Raw genomic sequence first — 19488 nt, 5'->3', positions numbered from 1 at the left:
GAATGTTCAATTTGTGGCTTAGGCCACTGTTGTTGTGAGCGCCTCATATGTTAGAAAAGTTTCGATTATCAGAAAAATCCATCATCAATCGAGAATAGATCCAATGCCGAGAATAACTTCCCTAAACGTTACCACAAACTATAATAGTCTCAATAATTTTTAAAACTAATAAATTTATAGATCGCAATATACAATAAATTAAATATTATTTCCAAAATATTTGTGGTCATTAAAAATGTTTTATTTAGAGAAGCTTTAAGGCGGGTTCTCACTTGTCAGTTTCACTGACGCAGTCCAACCGATTCAGTTATACAGAACAAATAATGAACATGAGAACACATTTTCATTTTAAATGATCTGTACATTCATACTTTCAGTTAAAGTGAAACCCAGTACCCAGTTCTACTTTTTATCATTTTCACTGATCATTCTCTCATGCTAGTATTTGCTTTTTGTATATTTTGAGCAATTTTTTTAAGAATTTCTTGAAATTTGTTTTCGTTCATACTTAAGTGGTTTGTATATGAATCACAATCTTTTAAAGCTAATTCTTTCATTATAGTTACATTGGCATCCCATTTATTTATTCGCAATATCCAGGACCTGATCCACCATCTACGACGTTTTCTTTTCTTTCGATTTACTAGAATATTCTGTAATTCATTTACTAATTGTAAACATAAATACTTCGCAAACAACTGGTCTCAATATTTTTAACCATTTTTATCACCATGAGAAAAAATGTTTGGACTAACTGCATACTGAATGTAGCAAAACATGAAACGTGTGAATACAAACGACGCTTTTTATTTTTCATTATCAATGAATCAGTTAGACTGCGTCAGTGAAACTGACAAGTGAGAACCCGCCTTTAGCGATTTATTTTTATGAAGTAAAAATAAAAGAATTCGCTGTAAAACAACATCAGAAGACCTCTTATATTTCAGTTCGTTCAGAGAGCGTCATCATAAACGCTCTTACTAGTTTCACTCTTATTAGAGGTCTTCAGAGGGTGTATATATAACTATCTCTAAGAACGAAGTGAAATATAAGACGTCCTATGATTTCGTTTTACAGTGAATTCTTTTGTTTTAGGGGAGAGTAGGGTAAAGTGGAATAGCTAAACTTTGAAATTAAATAAATTTTACAATTTTCGAAATGAAATTTTGTAAAAAACATATCTTATTAGAGTAATGTTTAAGATCAATATGTCGAAATATAAATTAAATGGAGACAGTAAATTTTTTGTAATGCGAGGGTTTGTCAGGCATTGTCTTTTTTTCACTTTGCTCCGCATGGTTGGGTAAAGTGAAATAGTCTAGAGTACGATTTGAAATCGGCCTAGCTTCTTACTTGACGCTTCTTCCTAAATTTTTTTCGGATTTAATCCTCCGATTTAACATAGCAACAGATATTCCGTGTTGCATAGCAGCTTGATTTTGGCAAAGGATGCCCGTTCGCAAAGATCTGATTCCAGATGTCATTGACTCCACAGACTATTGTTGTTAGGTCGTTTTTCGTTTATAATTTCGCATTTTACATCTGGAAATACAGATATTCCTTTTTAATGATGGCAATCAAGTATAATTACATGTGGGACAAAGTGAAACGATATTTCACTTTGCCCCATCTATTACCATTTCACATTGCCCCAAATGGATTTAAAAGCAAACATGTCCGGTAAAAATTTTTAACCCTATCCTAACAATCTATATTTTATATAGAAGAATGTTAAGTATGATTGCTTTTGTGTGTTGCTTTCAAAAATATGTTTAGTTAAATAAGATAAAAGAATTATCAATTACACACATCTACAGATTTTACAAACAGTCGCCCAAGAATGTATAAACAGTGATATTTTCAATAATATCGACAAACGACCGGTACAAAATGGTAGATAAGCGCGTACTACTTCTAAACATCGACTGGATTGTAAACAGTGATGACTTCGTTTGCGGAAGAATTTGAAAACGAGCTATTTCGCTTTATCCCACTATCTCATTTTACCCTTCCCTCCCCTACATCTAACTGAGCACCGGGAACAAGTTTTCGTTGGAATTTGGCCACGCTGAATAGGCAGGAAGTGAGGTGTAAATTTTAGATATCCCCGTGTCTTCTTTTATTTTTGATTCGCTTGGTTTGCAAGTAAAAGAACCACGAATGCGTAACCAGAAACTCCCATTAGAGGTTTTATTTCTCCGGAAATTAAACTTCGAGGTTAAGTGTCAAAATCTTGCTGCTACCGCTAAATATTTTGTTCTCTGGATGGTTAATGCAAGTAGGTACCATAGTTTTTACCTCTAACTGAAATTGTTTCTTTAACTGCATATTCGCCTTTCCCTATATTAACATCAGGAGATGTTAGGATTGATCAGCAAAGTTGGATGCTCTTGTTAAATATTGCACCTATGTTGTTAATTCCAGAAGTTCTTAAGACATTTTCTAGGTTTTAATTAAATAGAGCGGGTAGACACTTTTTTACGATCCCGGTAGATAATAGGCCTACTTCAGGAAAGCGACCCTGCCGACGCTAACCAGGCTTTGCTATCAATTCCTTACTGAGAATAACCATGTCACATCCATTTATCCTTCCAAAATCTAGTTAACTCCTTTCTATCCTTCCCTGGTGAAGAAAGAAAACAAAAGAAACAATGATAACATGCTTTATTTGGTTGACTGTACCAGACTACCGACATTACAAACATTGGTAAACGAAATTACGTTTCTTACAGTTTTTAGTTTCATTATGACACAATATTATTGGGGTGCTGATCTCTAATGTTAACACAGTGGTGTGGTTTCTGAATTTGCTAAAAGTCAAAGCATATTTTTAACCAGATAATTAAAAAAACTTAAAAAGATGTGCAATCCGTATGCCACAAATAAATCTTTATTACAATCGAATGAAAAGGGTTGATTTAAATTATGTCTTTGGGTTGATAATGGATGGCCAATAAATGTCTAACTAGAATGCAACATTTCAATTATTTTTACTTTATAAAGTAGGTACTTCAGGAATTAGCAGAGTATATTTTGAATTTTACAATAGGTTAAGCATAACTCAATATTTATTTTAAATATAACAAATGACCAAGAAAATTTTCATTGATGTGTTATTGAAAAGAAATACCGAACAAAACAAATATAAATAGTGTAACAATGCACATACTTATTTGACGTCAAACCACTGACTACAGATAAAATGGTTTATCAAAGGCCATTGAAATATATTAATTTTAACAAAATGTGAAAGATCTAAGAACTAAGAGTTGGAAGAAATGCCATGACAATTTAGGAGCTATGATAATTATTAAACTAAAAGCTACATAAATATTTTTAAAAATATTATAGCTTTGGGCACTTTAATACGTGTAAAAAACCAATTAAAAAAATATCAACAGTAGCCTTGAAATAAAGTTAAAACATAATGAGATTAAACTGAATAAGAAGGCGAAGTCAACGTTTTTAAAATATTTTTGGGTGTGGTATCGGCTCATTCATGCGCTGTCCTTGTCAGACAGCAATCTTACACTTTTGGCCAAGAAAAAGAGTCCAATACTCCACAAGGCGGGATGGAACTAGAAAGACATCGGCTAATTCTTATTTATTTTTTATTTTGTAATCTTTCCTTCGCATTTATCGTTTTCGTATTTTTGACGTGTTTTCGTTTTTATCGTCACTTTCCTGCGTTTGTCACTATCTGCTTCCTCGTATTTTAGGTCTTCCTGTCACTCTTCTTCTTGGTATACGTTCTCTTATGTTTCTAACTGGTTTTTTCATTTATTTCTTCATTACATACTTATACTATTTTATCCTTTGTGCTTTTATTAATGTATGTTTTTTTTTCATCCACATATTTATTACATGATTCATCAAAGGCCTTCATTTTCGTGTTTACTTATATCAGATCGGATAATCCTCTTCAGCTCTCTTTTATCATTATATACTGTTTAAAACATAAAATTGTTTAAAAATTAACAACGGAGGATATCTGAATATGTTATTAAAACCTCGGTTAAGTTTGCCCCTCTTCAAGGTGGGGCTGCTCACAAGTAACACACAATGTCAGTTGAAAAATTGAGAGTGGCAGAACTGCTATCAGAGGAATAAGGAGAATTTATGTTGTGTTTAATGTTTGGTTAGCCTTGTCAGTTGTACGGAGGGCTCCTCTGATGTTACCAGCTATACATTAGGAACGGCTCTTATATCAGCGTTTTTGGCTTGCAGCTTATTATTATCTGCGATAAAGAGTTCCTTCTTGGATGTCGTAATACTCATCGGAAAGTTCGTGGCTCAGCAATACTCATCAAAAGAGTTCCTTCTTGGATGTCATAGGCGTAACCAGGATGATCCTAAGGGGGGGTTACAACTACTGGAAGGTCTATGAGGGCTATGGTGTTAAGCGTATAGAGCTCAAAGTACATCCCAATGGGGGGGGGTTACAACCCCCAAAATCCCCCCTGGTTACGCCTATGTTGGATGTCGTAATAGTGAGCGGGAAGTTCCAGGCTGACTAAATTGAGAATTGTTCAATTAAAGAGATAAGAATGTATGATTTTTAAAAAAGTGAACTGGTAGCCCGGTAAGCTGGAGTATATCAATCAAGCCTGCATACCAGACTGGTTAGAAGGCTTTCTGTATGTCTAGTAAAGGACATATGAACAAATGTGCCTTATTCATTGATGGATTGGGAGAAGGTTGCTGATTTAATCAATGCATTATATGTGAAGTGTCTAGCTTTGAATCCAAATTAAAAATTTGGATTAAACATAAACAATTACATAAACATAAACATAAACATAAACATAAACATAAACATAAACTATTGGATATAAAGTTTAACCAGAGTGTTCTAGAAGAGATATTGATACGTGGTATTCTTTGTTGGTTAGGGGTTTCCCTGATTTGGGAATTATGATTATACTAGACACTTTCCAGGAGATAGGAAAGTAACTCAGCAAGAGATAATTACTGAATGAAGTAAAGAAGCACAGACGTACTCACAATCATTTTCCCTCTCAAAATAAATACAAAAAACCAAGTTTGAGATCTTAAACTAGTCAATTATTACAGTGAATTCAACAAATGTAGTGCTACTCTTTACCAAATTTTATCCATTTATTTGTTCTGTGTAGTTGTGATAAATCCTATGTGTTTTTGTGTCTTGTGTTATGTTAATTTATTTATTATTTTAAATTTCTCAATGTAAGTGCTACACCCTGTAATTATTAATTCATTATTTTCTGAATATACACCATCATACAATAGCTTAAACAAACCCCAAACCTCCCCCCCTTCTCAGAGAAACTTTAATAATCACCGTTTTTAACCAATATTTTAAATTCTGTATCAAATTAATCAAATTTCCTATATTTATCTACATTTAAAGTTTCTAGTGTTAGGCACCAAGGCACCTACATTGATACAAACGAACTGACACCCCTCAGTCCTTCGACTGAGAACAATACAATCTTGCAACTGATTCCTATTTGTCATTTTTCCTTACTTCGACCTTTGCCCATAGCTCAAAAACATATAAGAGCAAAGACCTTTACAATCATACAAGTGCATACACATAGTCAATCTGCACTTTAGCTGCATTTACGAACTTTCCATCCAAGCGTTGTCTTTCTCATAGCTAATACATCTATCTCTGTTTCACATAACACATCTGCCTTCAGGATCCATTCCAATTCACTGTGTTTTGACCTAAGAAGCATGTCCGCCTACCCAGTCTTTCACTTAGCTAACCTACTAGCATAATCTAGACGTTTAAATATGTTATTGCTGAACTTACAATTCATCCCTTGTAACGGCATCATTTAATCACTTGTAACGCCGACCTGAAGATGATCTGTATATTGTAGAGATCGAAACCGGTCGTCGAAGTAAATTAAAATTAAATGATTGTGAGTACGTCTGTGTTTCTTTACTTCATTTAAAATGAACTCACATATGCAACCCATTCAACATTTAGATAATTATTGATTATATTAACTATTAGCGTAAGAATACTCCCTGAAAGATTTTTAAGGCATCTTATATAATATGCCATCTAGGCCAGAAGACAAGTTTTTACTTAAATTACACATCTGCCTGACGGTGTCATCTTACACAGGGTCACTATCCATGTGATATAGAGGGTTAGTGAGTATGTCTTCCACTATCCCTTCGGTACTCCGTGGAAACCACTCTTCGAATTAGGGTTTTCAGGGGCAATAAAAGTGGCCTGTGGTGAAAGCACTGACTTTGTCTTATGGATTGTTAAAATTGATGGCATTTACTTTGAGATGAGAATGACGATGTGATTTTTGTTTGGTTAGTATCTTGAAGACGGAGCAGATGATGACCACCAACCAGATGGGCTGACGATCTGAAGCGTATTGTCGGCAACTGGATGCAAGCCGCACAAAACAGAGAAAGATGGAAAGAGCTGAGGGAGACCTATGTCCAGCAGTGGACGCGTACGGCTTGATGATGATGATGAGTATCTTGAATTCGTTTCAGAAGGCTAGTTGTAATGCCCCTACATTTTTCTTGTTTCAGCTTATTAAATTCGAACCTGATTGAGGCCGAGAGTCGGTTGTATTCTGTCTTCATAAAGGGATCTCAGAATCTTTTATACTCTTTTATTATTTTGCGCTTTGTTCTTTCTTATTCTTCTTTTTCTTCTCCTTATTCTTCTTCTTCTTCTTCTTCTTCTTCTTCTTCTTCTTCTTTTTCTTGATGTGCCGATCCGTAACAAATGTTGACTATCGTCATCCATCCATCCATCCAATGGCACTACAGCCCAAATCGAGCCTTGGCCTCCTTCAACAAGCTTCTCCAATCATTTTGATTTACCGCTGTTCTTTTCCATGAACGCCTTCCCAGGAAGTTCCAGGCATCCTCATCGACTTCGTCTTCCCATCTCTTTTTAGGTCTTCCAACAGGTCTTTTTCCCCGCATTCTTTCATGTAGCAATTTTCTGGGGATTCTATTCTCATGCATGCGGACCACGTGCGCTGCCCACCGTAATCTCTGCAGTTTAGTGTGTTGTGCTAGAGTTGGTTCGCTATATTGCTCGTATATTTCTCTAGTATACCTAATTCGCCAGTTGTTATTTTCACTTATTGGGCCCAGTATCCTACGTAATATTTTTCTTTCAAATACATCTAATGAATTGGCAGATTTCTGTGTCACCACCCATGTTTCACAGCCATAACTTACTATGGGCCTGATTATTGTTTTATAGACCCGAAGTTTTGTTTTCCGGTGTACGTCTCGCGATTTGAGTATGTGGCCCATCGCGAAATAGGCTTTATTTGCCAGCACAAGCCTTCTATTTATTTCCGGTTCTTCTTCATTGCTTGGGACCAGATCCATTCCTAGGTACGTGAATCTATTCATGTTCTATATCATCAATAAAGTGTTGTTTCGCCGGTCTATTTGATCTGGTTTGTATGAGTAGTTTTGTTTTATTTGTATTTATTGCTAGCCCTACTGCTTCTGCACTCTGTTTGAACTCAACGTAGGTTTCTTCCGCTGCATTCATTGTTCTGCTCATTATGTTTATATCATCTGCGTGTGCTGCTAATTGGGTAGATTTGTTTGTAGGTATGTTACTTCCGCTCACCGTCAACCGTCTAATTACATATTCAAGAACAAGATTAAAAAGGGTTGGAGCCAGTCCGTCGCCTTGTTTCAGTCCTTGCGTTATCGTAAACGCATCAGTGATCTGTCCTTGAATACATACCTGTGCTTCTGTTTCTGTTATTGTCATTTGCACTAGTGGTATTAATTTTGATGGCATGCCAAATTCTTCCAATATATTAGGTAGAATTGTTCTATCTATTGAATCATAGGTTTGTTTAAAATCTAAAAAGAGATTGTAAACGTCCATGTCATATTCCCATGCTTTGGCTAGTATTTGTTTAACTGTAAATAGTTGGTCAATGGTAGATCTATTTTGCCTAAACCCTGCTTGATATTCCCCGATGATTCTTTTCGTTAGAGGTTGAAGTCTTCGATTAAGGATGTTTGTGACTATCGTCATGGCAATATTTATCTAATTTGCAGCAGAGCGAAAAGGCTGCACAGATGTTGTGTTGAACCAGGTTCTGATGTTCTTTAACCAGGATGTTCTTCTTCTCCCTGGACCTTGTTTTCCAAATATTTTTCCTTGCAAGATGGCTTGTAAAAGGCCATATCTGGAATATTTTCGCAATATTTGTCCGAAATATTCTCTTTCGAGATTTGATGGTGGTCAGTGTCTCTCGGTTTTCTTCATTTTTCTTTTGTTATCATTTTAGCAAAAATTCTAGACAGTAGCATTGGAGTATATATATTATTTGGTGTTCGGAACGACTAGGGAGGAGAATTCTTGAAAAAGACTTTTAACTTTTAAAATCCCTGTGCAAATTGAATTAATTGTTGACCTAACTCGGGAAGGTGTTGGTTGATAAAATTTTGAAATAGTTCAAAATTAGCTTTACGAAAATCTGGTCTATATAATATGTATAGCAGGCATTATTAACGAAGTGTGTCACTGTTGAAGTCAGTTATAAAAATATGCGTTGGCTTTGAAATTTTAATATTTTACAAATAATTTATTTTGATACTTTATAAACATTATAAAATTTTTAATTTATACCTATTTAATGATTAATTACAAATTGGTAGATGTTTGTCATTAGTTTAAAACAATATTTAGTCGTTCCGTATAGAAATTCGCGTAAAAATCAGGCTGGCAATTCCAAACAGTAATTAGGGTAAAATATATTGTAGTAGGAGATTTTATACATATAAATATAATCAAAACCTTAGCCAAAATTCTCAAAATCTTGTAGAATTTACTTAATCATCTAAATTTGTCTAGCCTGAACATACACAAATTATTTTCTGTAACAGTGTCGAATAGACTGAGCAAATACGGGCATCCCCCCGATAAGGTCCAAAAGTAAAGAAACAAATAATTGTTGAAACATAAAAATATACTGGTTGATACGAAACTTAAACCACAGATAGATAAAAAATTCAACGAGATAAATTCGCTAGTTAGGAAAATTAAGGGAACTTAATGCATATAAGTTATTATATTTATGCCTTTTATCTAGCTTGGGTTTATCTTTTTTTGTGTTTGGGTTGGTGTTTCATTGGAAATCACCCCCAAGATAAATTCTAGATCCTATTGAAGTAGTAGAATATTCTATATACAGGGTGTCCAGAAACGCTACCGACAAACGAATACAGGAGATTCCTCAGATAACTTTAAGACAATTTAACCCAGTTCACTTAGTCCGAAAACGCTTCCTAAGGGAGCTAGAGCTATCTGAAGATGGCGTCTGGTAATTAGTTTTTTTTAGATATCTCCGGAACGCTTCTATTTAGAAAAACAAAAAATGGTATGCCTATTTATCTTCTAGAGATAAACTGATTCCATCCACTGAAAATTTCTAGTACCGGTCATAGCTAACTTTTAAGCATTCTTGAGTCTGGATTATTAAATTGTGAGGTATTTTTGTACTAAATGGTACTCTTGTTTTAAGTCGAGAGGATACACCGTTTCCTGGAAAAATAAATTTGAAAATTTTTCGGTTTTTAAATTTAAAAAAAAAATATTCCAAAAAAAATTATTTAGAAAAACGAACACTTCTACGTTTAATTATATCCAAGAGATGAATCGATTTCATTAATTGCGAATTTCTAGTAACGGTCATACGCGTCGGTTTTGGGTAGGTCAACGGTTATTTTATCGCATAACTTTTTTGTTTTTAAATTTTAAGCATTTTTGACACTAGATTATTAAATTATGTGGTATTCTAGTAGTAAAAGTTACTCTTGCTTTAAGTTGGTAGGAAAGGTTACCGTTTTTTTGGAAAAATTTTTTCAATTTTTTTTTCAAATTCAAGGGATGAAAAAAATTTTCAAATCGATTTTTCTAGAAAATGGTGTGTCCTACAGACTTAAATCAAGAGTACCTTTTAGTACAAGTATACCTCACGATTTAATAATCCAAAATGAAAAATGCTTTAAATTTAAAGGCAAAAAAGTTATGTGATAAAATAACCGTTACCCTACCCAAAACGAACGCCGATGACCTGTACTATAAATTCGCAATGAATGGAATCGATTTATCTCTGGAAGGTTAATATGCGCACCAATTTTTGTTTTTCTAACTAGAAGCGTTCTGAAGGTATTTAAGAAAAACTAATTACAAGACGCCATTTTCAAAGAGCTTGGCTCCCTTCGGAAGCATTTTCGGACTAAGTGAATTGGGTTAAATTGTCTTAAAATTACCCGAGCAATCTCCTGTATTCGTTTGTTGGTAGAGTTTTTGGACATTTTTCTCCTACCTATGCTGCGCCTTCCTTGAATCTTTCCCTGCATAATTAATTTTAGGAGTTCATATCTGTCACCACGTGTTATATGACCTAAGTATTGAAGTTTTCTTATTTTTATGGAATCCAGTATCTCCCTGCTGTTCAGTATTCTCCTTAGTACTTCCTCATCGGTTATTCTGTCTGTCCAGGAGATTCTCAGCATTCTTCGATACGTCCACATCTCAAATGTTTCCAATCTATTGAGGCATTGTTTATTGAGAGTCCATGTCTACACACCATACAAAAGAACAGAAAATACATAACATTTTAGTACTCGCTTTCTAAGATTTAGGCTGAGGTCTCTACTACATAATATTTGTTTCATATTAGTGAATGCACTTCTATCCTTTTCTATTCTAATTCGGATTTCTTTGGTATAATCGGTTGTTTCACTAATGTTTGTCCCTAAATAGTTATAATTCTGAACTCGTTCTATCGTTTTATTATTTACGTGTAGGTTGATGTTTCTAATATTTTTTTTTTGATATAACCATGAATTCCGTTTTCTTTGTGTTTAGTGACAGACCAAATTCTTCACTCGTTGCAACAACCATATCTAAAATTCTTTGCAGTTCTGTTATAGTTTTTGCTATTAGTATTGTCTCATCGGCGTATCTAATTTCACATTTGGGTAGGCCATTTATTTTTATGCCTGCTACTTCATCTTATAATGCTTTTTTGAATATTTCTTATGAGTATGCATTAAACAGTGATGGCGACAAAACACAGCCCTGTGTAACGCCTCTTTTGATTTTTTTTTATTGGTGTTTAAATTATTTATTCTTATGACAGCCTCTTGTTCATAATACAGATTATTTATTATTCTTATATCCCGTGTGTCGATGTTCTTTTTTCTCAGTAGTTTTATTAACGGATTATGTTGGACCGTATCGAATGCCTTGTTATAATCTAGGAAGCAGACATAGATGTCCTGGTTTACATCTAAACATCTCTGTATTAGCACATTTACTGCAAATAATGCTTCTCTGGTTCCTTGAGCATTTCTAAATCCGAACTAAGTTTGTACAATGTCTTGTTCTAACATTTTGTATATTCTACCATGAATAATCTTTAGAAATACTTTGAGTATGTGGCACATTAGACTGATGGTACGGTGTTCGCAACATTGTCTGGTGTTTCTCTTTTTCGGTATAGTCACGAATGTTGATAAAAGCCATTACATGTATATTGCAGTCTGCTGTAAGTTGCAATATTTCTGTCGGTATTTCGTCCGGTCCTACAGCTTTCCCAGTTTTCAGTTCTTTAATGGTGTGTTTTACTTCACTTTCTGTTATTTCTGGTCCAGTCTCTTCAACGAAATATTCGTTATCTATTGTGTCTCGGTTGTCGTTAAAGATCTGTTCTATATAGTTTGTCCATACCATCAATTTGTTTTCTGTATCCATTACTATATCTCTCTTTTCATCAACTAGTATATTTTGCTTGTATTCTGGTTTTCTAGTTAATTCTTTTATTTTCCTGTGTACATTAAAGCCGTCATGGTTATGTTGTAGCGTTTCTATTTCATCACATTTTTCTTTTAACCAATTTTCTTTTGCTATGCGAATTTGTCGCCGTATTTCGTTTTGTGTTTACTGGTTTACCGATTTATTTTTGTCCTTATATACTCTTCTTTTGTTCATTAAGTTTAGTATTTCGTCTGTCATCCAATCTTTTTTCTTTTCTTTGGATTTGCGTAGATACTTTTTTGAAGGTTCTATTAAGTCAACGCTTATTTTTCCCAGTTTTTGTTGATATCTTCTTTATTGTATTCCCCTTCAATCTGTATGGTGTTTAGACGTTCGTTCTTTCTTTGATATTTTCTCTGAATTCTGGATTTCTTGGTGCACTTAAATCAGTTCTTTCGTCTTTTGCTGTTTTCTCTATTCTTTTCATTTTAATTTTCATGTGAGCTACTAAGAGATTATGATTAGATGACATATCTGCTCCAGGTTGTGTTTTGATTGCTATTGCACCGATAAATATCGCACTATAAATCACTATCGCACCAGTAATAAAAAAATCGATGGAAGAGTTTAAATCAGCTTTTATAGTTGCCAGCTAAAAAAATAGTGTAAAAACGGAGCTCTCGCTCTCTCCCTCTCTCGCTTGTCTCTTTGTTACTGAGAATCGAAATTTCTTCCAATACTCATAAAAAATTTCTCCATTTCTTTATTGGTCTCAGCTATTCTAAGAGTTTAGGAGAATGAGTATGTTGCTGAATTCTGAATTTGGTGGGATCATCTGCTTGGTTACAGTTTACCCTGAAATTAGATCTGTAGAATTCGCTGCAGATATGTTATGGATAGCCGTTTTGTAATGACAAGTTGGTTAAGAATGGAAACATTTGTCCGATGAGCTGCCCAAAGTATACGCAACATTATTCTACAACACCAAATATCAAAGCGAAAATCCAAGTTTCCGCCCCAAGTATAGAAATATTGATAAGTCTATTCACCAATTGCATCTTTATTTTTTGAGAGACAAATCTCGTCATTCAGATCATCAGATCAGTTGCTGTTTAGAGTCCAATTAGTGAGGTTTCCGCTCAGGATCAGCAACCCACATATTTTGGAGTTCTGAGTGATATAAAATCAAGGAAAAGTTTAAACGTCACATAATATGAAATACAACAATGTGACTTTATAATAACTTTATAGCACATACTTTAAGGGTTTTCACCCAAATTTTATTAGTGGCTCAAGTATACCTCGTGAGCAGCACTGATGATCGAATTGTTATTCCGAAAAGGTTCTGTGATGTAACCCGAAAGGGTCTTTTTTAATGTAAATACACCTTTTATAAAGGATTTTTAATGCATTTTTAGACAGATCTGTCTTTACAAACTATCGTGAGGCGACTTTTAAAATTTAGAGATCTGGATATCTTCAACTACAGATAACATACCATAAAGATGATTTGATGGAGGAGAAATAGAAATCCTACGGAAGATAAAAAAATGCAAATTAACAGACAACAAAAAAGAGGAAATTAGAATGAGATGTGGTATAAAATATATGTAGGCTTGTAAATATTGTCATCATCATCAATGGTGCTACAGCCATATGAAAGAGCCTCGACCTTCCCAAGTCTATTACGCCAGTCAGTCCTATCCATTGCCAACCGTTGCCAGTTTGCTGCGCCTATTTTTCTCCCATCCTTATCTACACCATCCTTCCATCTAAGTTTTGGCCTACCCCTATTTCTACTTCTCACAGGTTGTGACATAAGGATTCTTCTAGGAGGGTTGTTATGCTGTGATCTTGCTAGATGTCCTGCCCATCTTAGTCTTTCTATTCTTATAAGATATACTACGTCTTTACCACCAAATCTATGTTTATATCTGCGGTATACCTCGTAGCTGTACCTCCTCCCCCAAATACCATTTTCACAGATGCCACCGAATATGCCTCTCAGGATCCTTCGTTCAAATATAAGCAGAAGGTTTTCATCTGCATTGGAGATGGTCGATGTCTCCGATCCATATGTCAACACTGGTTGTATAAGGGTTTTGTATATGGTTATTTTTGTTTTTTTGGCTTAAGTTTCTGCTTCTTATATATGTCTACAATGCTCATTGGCATCGTAAATATTGTACCTTAGATTTTAAGTTTGTTGAGATTTGTAGAGTTGTATAGATTTTTTTAATTTCAATTATCAGTATGGACACGAAACGAGCGTGCACACCCACCGGCACAGATGTGTGGGTGGGACCAATCGACCTACCCTAGGGGTGCACATTCTGTTGATTTTCAATATTAATTAAGACACAAGAAAAACATTCGCCAACCTTTGAACCAATTTTTATTACTAATAGGAAACGAACTTTATTGCAGTTTAGAGGTTTTAATAGTTTCGGATTTAAGTATTAAGAGGGGAAGAAATGAGACGGTTTTGGTTAGTGTGGGAATCCATACAGTTAGTCGGTTTTAACATCAGAACGTCGACGGACGTGTTATTTGGGATAATCTAAAAAGACGTGAAATTACCCTCCAGTGCCCCAGTTAGCCTCAAGGCGGACCGTAATAAATGTTTCCAGACTTACTATTTATGTTTCGTGGAATTTAAGAAAGCATTTGACAGGGTCACAATAAAGGACGTTATCCATTTGTTATACTCGTGAGAGGTACCTCTAGGAATAATTAAAACGATCGAAAACATACAGGGTCACATTAAAGGACGTTATCCATTTGCTATACTCGAGAGAGGTATCTCTAGGAATAATTAAAACGATCGAAAACATCTACCAGAACAACACAATAAAAGTAAAAGTGGAAGATGAACTAACTGAATCAATTGAAGTAGACAGAGTCATGTCTATACAAAAAGAAGAAGAAGAAGAAGAAGAAGAAGGAGAAGACTTTCTATTTAGGTATTTTATAGCTGCAATACCCAAACCAAGTTCTGGACTAGATCGTATAAGGACCCAGCTTTTAAAAATTCGGCCAATCAGACAAATTTTACGCTGTAATTTTCAGTTTAGAGTAAAATTTGGTAGTGGTACCAAAATAATTCGGGCACTAGAGGGTTAAAGAGACGCTTTAAAGACGTACTTATATATTGACAAGCTGAAAATATTAAGTAAACGCGATTATTCCCAAATACATTTTCTTTTGTAAGAACCAGTAAATTGTGGCCGCTTTAATTTCACGTAATCACTTTTACATTTCGTCAATTTATCAGGATCAGTAGCAATAATTTAGTTGTCTGTTTTATTAATTAAAACTGTTATGCACATACATAAGCACTTTTATTACGAGTGTCTTTAACGAATCCTACATACAGTTGAGTCCGCGAATCTTTACCCGTGCGTCATCATTTAAAGCATAGGAAATAAGTCAATGATAACTCGTAAATTAAAATTTACTAAACGCAACAGCAAGTCCCTTACTGTCACTTGCTGTTGCGTTTAGTAAATTTCAATTTCCGACTTATCATCGACTTATTTCGTATGCTTTAAATGATGACGCACTGGTAAAGGTTCCCGGACTCAACTGTATATGTGGTATATAAAATAGAAGGTAATAATAATTAGTAGACCACAAATAGGTAAATATAATTATTAATATCATTTCACCACAGAAAATTAGACTAACACTGACGTTAAAACAAGCATATACGTATCAAAATAGGATGAAGATGAAAAAGAAGAATTTAGTTAGTTATTGAATTGCTAGACAATTTTGTAAATGACATCTGAATGTAAACTCTACAAGATATAATAAATTTAAACATGTTTTATAAATTGTTATGTTATTAACCCTTAAACTATATGATACAAATATAATACAAATTATATATAAATATTTACATTCATAGTACTACAATCCAGCCTTTGCGTCATACCTTACAATAACCCATTACCAATAAGGACATTAAGATATTTTGAACTTATTTTTACTTCAATAGCATTTTATCAACATACGGGCTTTATAATAAGCTCCATTATTCTGATAAACACAAACTAATAATAATCTTACACAAACACAATTACACATTTTGCTAAAGACTATTTTGGCAAATTTGTAATCTAACTTTAAAAGGACTAAACAGATTTAAAAAGATTCAAATCTTGATCTGTTTAAGCTGTACAAAATTGAAGCTCGATCATTCGCAGACGATCTAGTTGTGTGCATCAAAGGCAAACACATTAAATTAATGACAGATGCAATCAAATCTAAGCCAGTTAAAAGAATAATCAGCCAGTACAGGTTTACAATTTTCGGTACCAAAAACTCAGTACTTTAACTGAGTACAGCTAATCTCAGCTATTAAACCAACCAACAAACGAAAGGTACCTTGGATGTTTATGAGATCTACTATTATCTATGGCGACGTCTAAGGTGAATTTTTCCTAGGATGTCGTAATACTTATCAGGAAGTTCGTTTCTAGCCAAATGCAAAAAATTGGCTTGAGAGAATGGAACTTTGGTTTTAGGAGGCCTGGAGAGTACGTAATCTAGTCGGTGGCATGATGTTTTGAAGGGTTCATTAGCCATGGTGTTCGAGCTACCTTTTGTACGTTGTACGTATTTTTTGCTGAGAGAAAGAATTCTCTCCTGTATGGTGGGTAGTTGCGAAAGTGGTTTTACCAATATCGATGGGTACCACCACTCCTTTCTCAAGCACTTTCTTAGGATTTTTCTTTCTGTTGCCACGATGGTTTTCTTGTGGCGTGTGTTTAGTGATAGTGTGTTTAGCGTAGAGACATGCCATGTATTCGACATTTGGCTCTCTTTCTCACCCTAAGCTCTCTTTCTTACCCTGTCCAGGATGTTTTTGACATCAGTGTTTCAACGGGGAGTCCTACTAAAATGAACTCCTATATAGTCCACCGATGATCTGAATTCTAGTCTTTCTCCTTGGAGAGTTATCCTAGCATCCTCTACTCAGGTTAGGATGTCTGAAAGCAATCATCTGAGTTTTTTTTGGGTTGAGTGTAACTCTTCATTTGTTACACCCTTTTATGATTCGATTAAAAGTAGAATTTCTCCGTGGCAACCAACAACAACAAGCAGAAGATCTCAAGTAATCTTAACACGTCTCAGACTTTTCTCTATTCTCAAACATCGAAGCTTCAAAGTCGTCAATTTGTGATGTACTATAGACCATTTCCTAATTGATTGTCATAAATATATCATTGAAAGGCATATTGTACCTTGAATAGCTTGCAAACGGTACTTGGAAATAAGTTTGACTGCAGAAAACTAATAGAATCTTGTATAGGTACATATGTTGTACAAAATTTAGTCATGTACTAGGACAGTCCAATAAGTACTTAGCCTCTCCGCCCGACGGCGCCACTATCGCAAATGAAGTGTACTGTCACTTAATGCGTTCTCGTAGACGGCTAATGCCAAAATTTCAGCCAAATCGAAATTATAGTATTGTTGTGATTGCGTGTGAAAATCAGCGTGTTCGCAGATTTTAATAAAATTGAAAAAGAGCAATATCGGTCGGTGATCCGATTCTTGTTTTTGGAAATGAAATCGCCCAGCGAAATCAAAGAGCGCTTGGATTCTGTGTACGGTGACTTTTCTCCTTCGATGGCAACTGTCAAAAATTGGTTTAATGAGTTTCAACGTGAACGAACGTCGGTTATTAGGGAGTTTTTGTGCACACAAATACGTAAACGTAACGCATCTTTTTGACATATACGCTTGCGCATTAATGGTTGAACTCCCGTATCGCGATACGTATTACCTAAGGTTACGGGCTGGTACGTTAGGTTCATACGCATCCCTATCGAGCCGAAAGTCACCGAATGCATACAAGGATCTTGCCCGATTACCTACCAAATGAACATTTCATCAGCGTACTACCCGTTTATAAACATTTTAAGGTTATATATTGGTTATTGGTTTAGTCTATGTGAGTAAAATTATTCTGTGTTTGTAATTGGAAATTGGACCTTCATAATAGATTTAAAATTTTATTGTTTTTAAGTTGCCTATTAATAAAGCAAAACAAACAAATCTTGTATTAATTTAAGAAATACAGTGATCACCACAATTAATAACTAGATAAACAAATGACCTAGTTTCAGTAAAATTTTCAAATAAATATTACCACACTATTTACATTATACCTACTGGAATTCTGATGTAGGTATACAATAATTTACAACTAAAAAGTAGGTAACAATAAACAAAAATAAAAAAATTTTAACCTAAGGAAAAATAATATTTTTATATTTAAATAGAAGCAATTAAAACCATACAATTTCATCATTCAATTATCTTTTTTTACATTTGTATATTAATTGTATATTGTGTGAACATTGTTTTATTTTTTTAAATGTCAACGGAATTTAAAAATGACTTTACGATTTGCTTTACGTTACGTTAAGGCAGTTACAAAAACTACCTATTTTAACATTCATCCTCTACGACACGTTAGTTGCTTTACGTATACGGAGATGCGTACGCTACGTAGCAACAAAAACTCCCTATTGATGAGCCACGCGTAGGTGCCCCGAAAATGGCTACCACGGAGAATAACGTGACAAATTCCACGATCTTGTGTTGGCAGACCGCCGACTGAAGGTGCGCGAGACAGCTGACACAGTAGGCATCTCAAAAGACAGCGTAGGTCATATTCTGCATGAAATTTTGGGCATGAGAAAGCTGTCGGCGCGATGGGTGCCGCGTTTGCTCACTTCAGACAATAAGCGCAACCGTGAGACTACTTCAGAGCAGTGTTTGACGCTATTTCAGTGTGATCCAAAGGAGTTTTTACTTCATAACCGTCGACGAAACGTGGATTCACTGGTATACACCAGAAACCAAGGAACAGTCGAAAGAGTGGACAGCACCCGGCAAACGTGCTCCGAAGAAGACGAAGACTGTTCAATCGGCCGCAAAGGTGATGGCCAACATTTTCTGAGATTCAGAAAGTGTGATCTACATCGACTACTTGGAGAAGGGAAAAACGATCACAGGGCCCTATTATGCCGAATTATTGGGCCGATTCGACTCCGAATTAAAGAAAAACCGACCCCATTTGGCAAAGAAAAAAGTGCTCTTTGACCATGACAACGCACCGGCTCACACCTCCGCCATGGCCAAATTGGTCGAATTGGACTACGAACTGTTGCCCCATCCACCGTATTCTTCAGATTTAGCCCCGTGCGGTTACTATTTGTTTCCAAACTTGAAAAAGACTTCTTCTTCTTAAGGTGCCGAGACCGCTTGTCGATCGTTGGCTCTCATGTTGCCCAGCATATTAACAATCATTGTCTTATTTACAGCCGCACGAAATAGTTCAGTGCTAGTTTTCCCAAACCATTGGCGTAGGTTTTTAAGCCAAGAAGTTGTACGGCGGCCCACACTTCTTTTTCCCATTATTTTACCTTGCATGACAAGGTGAAGTATGTCATATTTTTCTGGGTGACGCATTATATGACCAAAGTATTCCAATTTGCGCCTTTTAACCGTGTTCACTACTTCGCAACTTTTATTCAAACGTTGCAAAACCCTTTCGTTTGTGACTCTTTCTACCCAACTGATCTTCAGGATACGGCGGTAGACCCACATTTCAAATGCTTCTAGGTTTTTTAAAAGCGATTCTGTCAGTGTCCATGCTTCGACCCCGTAAAGTAGTACTGGGAATATATAACATCGGACCA

Source organism: Diabrotica virgifera, chromosome 5, assembly GCF_917563875.1.
Source record: "Diabrotica virgifera virgifera chromosome 5, PGI_DIABVI_V3a".
In the NCBI taxonomy this organism is placed as follows: domain Eukaryota; kingdom Metazoa; phylum Arthropoda; class Insecta; order Coleoptera; family Chrysomelidae; genus Diabrotica; species Diabrotica virgifera.
The sequence above is the reverse complement of the archived record's forward strand: the minus strand, read 5'-3'. Positions refer to the sequence as shown.